This window comes from Hippopotamus amphibius, chromosome 3 (genome assembly GCF_030028045.1).
Source record: "Hippopotamus amphibius kiboko isolate mHipAmp2 chromosome 3, mHipAmp2.hap2, whole genome shotgun sequence".
NCBI lineage: Eukaryota > Metazoa > Chordata > Mammalia > Artiodactyla > Hippopotamidae > Hippopotamus > Hippopotamus amphibius.
In genome coordinates, this window is record NC_080188.1 from 144,685,170 (window position 1) to 144,693,047 (window position 7,878).

Genomic DNA, 7,878 nt, shown 5'->3' on the forward strand with positions numbered 1-7,878 from the left:
CATAAACAAGAAAGTCCTTCCACTTTGTAAGCCAACCTGAACTGTGTTTTTGAGTCCTTGTGACAGGAAAACCTCATAACACCAATATGCTCAGTCTAGGACACCTCTCACGAGGCACTTCAGAGGGATACAGAAATGAAACGGGGACTTCCCTGGTTGCACAGTGGTTAACAATCCACTTGCCAAGGCAGGGGACATGGATTCGAGCCCTGGTCCGGGAAAATCCCACATGCCATGGAGCAACTAAGCCCGTGCGCCACAACTACTGAGCCAGCCCTCTAAAGCTCACATGCCACAACTACTGAAGCCCACGTGCCTAGAGCCTGTGCTTGGCAACAAGAGAAGCCACTGCACTGAGAAACCCATGCACCGCAAGGAAGAGTAGCCCCTGCTCGCTGCATCTAGGGAAAGCCCACACGCAGCAACGAAGACCCAACACAGCCATAAATAAATAAATAAATAAATAAATAAATAATAAATTATTTTTAAAAAAAGAAAGAAAGAAATGAAACAGAATGAATAACCTGAGGTCCTTTTTTTTTAAGTTAATTAATTTATTGGCTGTGTTGGGTCTTCATTACTGTGCGCAGGCTTTCTCTAGCTGCAGCATGTGGGGGCTACTCTTCCTTGTAGTGCACGGGCTTCTCATTGTGGTAGCTTCTCTTGTTTCAGAGCACAGGCTCTAGACGTGCGGGCTTCAGTAGCTGTGGCACATGGGCTCAGTAGTTGTGGCTCACGGGCTCTAAAGCACAGGCTCCGTAGCTGTGGCGCACGGGCTTAGTTGCTCCACAGCATGTGGGATCCTCCTCGAGCAGAGATCGAACCCGTGTCTCCTGCATTAGCAGGTGGATTCTTAACCACTGCGCCACCTAGGAAGCCCCTGAGGTCCCAAAGGGGCATCATCAAATCTGACAGAAAATGTGATGAATACCATAGAAATATAAAAACACAGTGCGTGTGGCTGCCAGGGGATCGAGAGGTTCTCTGGGAGGAAGTGGTATTTGAGGTGGACTCTGGAGAAAGAGGAGGCACAGGCAACCTGTGACAGGTGAGGCTGAGCCCAGGGAGACTCCAAAGAGCAGAATAGCAGAACCAAAGACGAGGTGCAAGAAGGGTCAGGATGGGTTTGGGGATTTGATTGTATTCATGCTTACACACCAGGCACTTATATGCATTATCTAAGTCTCACTAGGCAGATATTATTGTTACTGATTTTTTTTTCTTGCAGAAATCCTGGGTCACAAAAAGGTTAAATAACTCTCCCAAGTTCAAACAGCTAGTTAACTCAAAAGCCAGGCAGTATGATTCCTGCACCTCACTATTAGCATATACGGCTTCCCCCAAGTTCAATAAGCAGCCAACTTGTTTCCACACACAGTCAGTGCTGAATGACCTCACTAGGTACCCAGTGGCAGGGTTATGAAGTCCAAGTAATGGCCCTTTCCTCAAGAAGTCCCAGCTGGGGAATTCCCTGGCAGTCCATTGGTTAGGGCTCCTTGCTTCCACTGCAGGGGCCTGGGTTCGATCCCTTGTCCGGGAACTAAGATCCCACAAGCCATGTGGTGAAGCCAAACAAACAAACAAAAAAGTCCCAGTTGAATTTGTCAAGGCAGAGAGATAAATAGGAAAATGTCACCCACAAGTCATAAATACAGGTTGCTATGAGGAGTCCCTATACTATGCCTTTCTCTGACTAGACTCAGAGCCCTTTGGGCACACCCCACCTTACCATCATTTATTCTTGATAACAGCCCATGGAAGGTTACTGGGGACGTTTGTCCTTGCTTTGTGAGGCCCCAGGCCCTCAGCTCCTCTGACCATACGTGGACTTCTCTACCAGGTGTTTCCTGACCAGGAGGTCCTCCTGCAGATTTCTTCCTTCAGCTTGCCCAGGCTGCTTCTGAATTGTACAGGAAAGCTCTTTACCTAGCAGCCTCCAGGGCTGGTACTGGCAGGAGCGCCTCTCTCTGAGCAGAATCTTGGCTCCATCACGAGATGAAAGGCAGGTAGAAAGAGAATGCTCTTCCATTACATCGTCAGCCCTCTCTTGGTTAATAGAGCAAAACAAGGTAATCTTAAATTTTCACACAAAGAAACTGAGCTGCAAAGAAAGGAGAAAAATGTCTATTTATACAAATATTAAGCACACTCAAGGCAGACAATAAAGCTTCCCCCCCCACCCCAATTTTCTGCCTCTATAAATATACGTTTTTCCTACAGACCAGTGGTTCTCAAACTTTAGCACCTAGGAAGCCCATGGGTCAGGTTTTTAAAACAGATTGCTGGGGAACTTCCCTGGTGGCACAGTGGTTAAGAATCTGCCTGCCAATGCAGGGGACATGGGTTCAATCTCTGGGCAGGGAAGATTCCACATGCTACAGAGCAACTAAGCCCCATGTGCCACAACTACTGAGCCTGTGCTGTAGGGCCCACGTGCTGCAACTACTGAGCCCACATGCTACAACTACTGAAGCCCTCATGTCTAGAGCCCGAGCTCCGCAACCAACAAGAGAAGCCAGCACAATGAAAAGCCCGAGCACAGCACCAAAGAGCAGCCCCTGCTAGCCACAACTAGAGAATGCCCATGCAGCAACAAAGACCCAACACAGGCAAAAAAAAAAAAAATTAGCTTCCAACTTAACCATGCCAAATAATGACTGCATAAGATCCGTCTGTAAATAAATAATTTATTAAAAAACAAAAAACAGATTGCTGGGCCCCAACCTTAGTGTTTCTCATTTTGCAGGTCTGGGGTAAGGCCTGAGAATTTGCATTTCTGGTAAGATCCTGGGTAATGCTGTGGCTGCCAGATGGTCAGGAGCCACACTTAGAAGACACGTTATAGACTGTGGCTCTATAATTGTGGCAAATCCTTTGATCCCTCTACCTTGGAGCAGCCTAAAAGAAGGCATAGAAAAATTAGAGTTCAGACTATATTATCTGTAAGGTTTCTTCCAGAATCAGCTCCTATGATGAGGACACACAGTCATCAACTCACTGGGAGATTTGTGTTGCAAAGGTAATAAACCAGGTGCATACGCCCCTCAGGAAATATTTTCCTATAACAGAAATATGGGGAGGAGGCATCATTAAGTTATTGTTTGTTTACATTCAACCAGGAGAGAGATGATTCTTTCACGGAAGAATATCCTGTATTGGGCTCAAAGGGCAGTTAGAGACTGAGAATCTGGGCCTCCTCCACAGCTTGTTTGTTTGTTTTCCTAAAGTCTGAGTCAGGAATCAAGGGCCACCCACATTGATGTCCTTGTGCAAGGACAAATGTCAACAATGAGCCTTCGAGGCCAGAGGAAGGAGCCCTGAAATCTCAGTTGACTGATGGCAGATCCAGGTTCAGAACCAACGCCTTCTAATTTAGGGTCTGGAATGGAGTCTTTTTATGTAATTTTCATTGTTGTTGTTTTAATTAAATTGCTGGTTTTCTTGGCACACGAGTCACAGCAGTCCGAGGACTTCTAATCTCATGCGTTAGTCTAACCAAAGTTGCGCCTTGCCAACCAGGAAATGGTTTGACCTGATCTTGCTGCTAAGAAAGGAATTAGCATCTGGTGTGGAATATGACCCTGGCTCTTTGTACATTGGATTTTTTATTCCTGGAGATACAGGCCAGGAGTGGCTTTATGATCATACCAGGTATAAACCCTGTCTGGTCAAGCTTGACTGGGCTATTCTTTTTTTGTTTGTTTCTTTGTTCCTTTCCTGCTGGCAGGTGAGGACATTCGACTTTTCCCAACACATATGAGGCATGCTCTGACAGTATCTTGCTGTGATTTAGTGTTTAATTATAATCGTATCCATGTCTGCCTAGGCCTGTAAAAGTATTGGAGCTCTTTTCTTTTCATCTAACATAGGCAGTGATAGTTATGGATTCAGAGAAGATATTTTTTATGGTTAATGAATTATTAACCATAAAACCAAAGTGGTACCAAGCCAAGTCAACCTAAACAAGGATACAGAAATAAAGCAAAGAAAAAGAGAAAGGAAAGTGTTATCAAGGAAAATGAGAGCTGGAGAAAACATGAATTGAGATGTTGATGCAACATTCTTTAGCTTGGGTCACAAACAGATTCTCAATTGGTAACTAAGAGAGCTCTTGAGAGGTCTATGAGAGAGAGAGAGACGGAAAGAGAGAGAGAGAACCAGCTCTAGAGTCCAACATCGCTGTGGGAGGATGAAAAGGAGCGTTCTTGTTTCAGTTTTGCTCAGGAAGCCAAGAGTTTGTTATGTTGGAATTTTCAACACCCCCAGCCTTAAAGTTTGTGGTCCCTGAAAATCCCAAGGGCTGTTGGGAAATTATCTCTTAGCCACCATCAGAGGAGTAGCCCTCAATGCTCTTCCCAGCCTGAGAAAACCTGAGAGGTGCTATGAAATTTGGTGCGAGGCTTTGAAAGAGTCCCAGGGATCATCACCATCATTTCAACTCTTTTAAAGCCCCTTTCATCTGAACTTCTCAAAAACCTGTGTAAACATTAATTACTCTCACAGCACTGCTTGGAGATAAACAGATATTAGAATTCTATAGCCTTTCACGGATGCTTCTTCTACATCTGTAGACTTCAGGTTCCATCCCATTATTTACTTAGCAAAAAGGTAAGTATCCCCCTCCCCCATTTTGTAGGGTAAATGAACTTGCCAAAGTCTGTGAGCTGTACAAAGAAGTTCTGTATAAAACACAGGTCCTGCCTTTACGGAGTTTACAGTCTACTGAAGACATAAAGTGCATGCATATAGCCAGTAATAATAGGAAAATTATTACAAGACAGGATATGATCAGTACAAAATGAGAGATTTTCAGCAGGAGAGATCACCATGGATGCTGGTAGCCCAGGAGAGCTTCATGGAGGAGGAGGTATTTGGACGGGACACAGTGTGTAAGTGTATGTGTGTAAGTGCACGAGTGCATTCCAGAAGGGGATGATAGCATGGGCAAAGGTACTGAGGTGGGAATATGACTGATTTATTTAGAAGTCAGGTAGCCTGATATTGTTGAAGTCAGGAAAAGAGTGAAAGATAAGATTGGAAAGCTAAGTAGATTGAGATCCAACAGTGAAAAGTCTTAACACTAAATTCTCAAGATTTTGACACTCAGCATATTCTACAATAAATTAAATAGGATCAGAAACTGGCTGAAGTGAATAGCTAAAGCTCATACTTGACGTGAAATAAAAAAGGAATGGAATTGGTGACAGAAAAAATGAAGCAGGGGACTTTCCTGGTGGTTCAGTGGCTAAGGCTCCATGCTCCTAATGCAGGGGACCTGGGTTCGATCCCTGGTTAGGGAACTAGATCCTGCACACCACAACTAAAGATCCTGCATGCTGCAATGAAGGTCCTGTGTGCCACAACAAAGACCCGGTGCAGCCAAATAAATAAACTTTTTTTTATAGAAGCAGGATAGTTGAGAAGAGATGCTTTAGCTAGAGTGGTGGTTTTCAGAGTGTGGTCCGTGGACCAGCAGTATCAGTATCAAATGGGAGCTTTTTAGAAATGCAAATTCTTGGGCCCCTGCAAAGGCCTATTGAATCAGAAACTCTGGGACAGGAAGACCCAGCAATGTGAGCTGTAACATTGCCTTCCAGGGGACTCTGATGCACACTAATTTGAGAACTAGTAAGCTGTACAAAATCCTTTAACAGATAGTCTCAAACTCAGCAGAACTCTCTTCATCTAATTCATGCTCTGCATATGCAAAACATAAACTGTTAAACCAAATATTTAATGTTCTTTATTTTTTTATTTATTTTTGGCTTCATTGGGTCTTTGTTGCTGTGTGCAGGCTTTATTTAGTTGCAGCAAGCGAGGGCTACTCTTTGCTGTGCACGGGCTTCTCAGCATGGTGGCTTCTCTCTGGTTTCAGAGCACGGGCTTCAGTAGTTGCGTTGCGCTAGGGCAGGTGGGCTCACTAGTCGTGGCTTGCGGGCTCTATAGCACAGGCTTGATCATTGTGATGCACGGGCTTAGTTGCTCCTTGGCGTGTGGGATCTGCCTGGCCCAGGGATCAAATCCGTGTCCCCTGCATTGGCAGGCACATTCTTAACCACTGCGCCACCAGGGAAGTCCCTTCATGTTCCTTTAAAAAGAGGTTTCATTATGTAAACTTTTTAACTCACACAAAAGTGGACAGAGTAGAACAATAAACCTTCATATTTCCATCCTTCAGATTTAACAATTAGCAAGACTTTGCTGTACTATCCCTTCTCTCTTTTTCTCTGAATTACTTTTTTAACTAGAAATTATTTCAATTCACTCCTTCATATTTCAATGTGCCTCTCTTAAATATACATATGTTCTCACATGACCATAATGTCAATATCACACCTAACAGAAAGAACAGTACTTCTTTGGTTTATCCTAGTACCCAGACTATAATCAAATTTCTCTGGTTGTTGAAATAGAGTCTATTTAATTCTCTTGTAACTGTCTGTTCTATATTACGATACCCACCTACCACAATAAACTTTAGAGGGATACTGCCTAAGAGGGAAAATACTTTAGACATCTTTCTTTGTAAAATATCTCTAAGAATGCATATTTCTTTCAGATATACATGTTTGTAAGAATTTGAGGGGAGTTCCTTATTGTCTGTGGATTGGATATTTTACAGTACCTATGAAATGAGTTTCTATTTTGGATACTGTGACGTCACACTAGTTGTCAGAAAATGTAATTAACCAAGATGAATCTTAGTTGGCTTAAGTGCATCTTCCTGCCATAAGTCTGTCTGCCTCACTCTCTGTATAGTCAGAAGTATGAAATGTTATTGAAATGTGTGGTGTTTCCTGACACTGCTTTGGAAATACCTGTGCTTTATGAGTATTAAAATATACAGTAAAATATTCTCAGTACCTTCAAAACATTCTTAGCTCTCTTAATTTCTAGAGTTAGAAGTAATAATAATTGTGCATACTTACACAGTGCTTTTAAACACTTTACCTAAATTAACTCTTAATTTAAAAAAAAGCCATTAAAGAAGTGCTCAAATGATGCAAAAACAACAGGATAAAAAGGAGACAAATGGAATCATAAAAAGATAGTTGACCAAATGTTTAGGTAATGAGAAATGGAATTTTTAAGTTTAATTCTCTCAACAAGTCATTTTTTTTTCTGACTATATATATATATATGCTGTTATATATGACCCATCATTTATAAAGCCTTGATATTTATAAAATAATTAATTTAATTAGCATATGCTCAAGACATGCACATACTGTATGTGTACTTTATACTCTTGCAACTATAATTTAAATTGGATGATGCAACAAAATACAAAGAGTAAATCTGGATCAAAATTGAATTGTACCACCCCTTAAAATTCATTACAGATGACAGATTTTAATTATTTCATTTTCTTTCTTAACCTTTTTGCGGAGAGAAGTCTATCCCTCTGTCTTGTTCTCATCTCCTCTTCTCCTGTCTGCTTCTTCCCTGCTTCTCCCCAGAACATTTCACAAATGTGTCATTTTATGGCACTTTATTCAGACTGATTTATAAAGTTGGAAATACTGTAAACAATTTGATAAAATGTAGATCGTATTGAAGATAAGAACAATTCCAAAAATAGTTGTCGCCTCTCTGTGTTTTTGTTCTCCCATAATGAAGCTCACTGCCTTTAATTATAGTTTGAGACACTGTGTTGAAATATTTAATCTCTGAGTAATGACTGGATTTTAGTTTCCTAATTGGCATCTGTGTGTTTAGCAAATCCATGCCAAAGCCCAAATCTGAGAATGAGCACACAATACAAGATATGGACTACATGTAAAACATTTCTGATATCTGCCACCTTAGCTCCAGGGCAACAATGCTATAACCAAAAAAGGGAAGATAAATATGGTACAGTTTATGATTTCACTAACC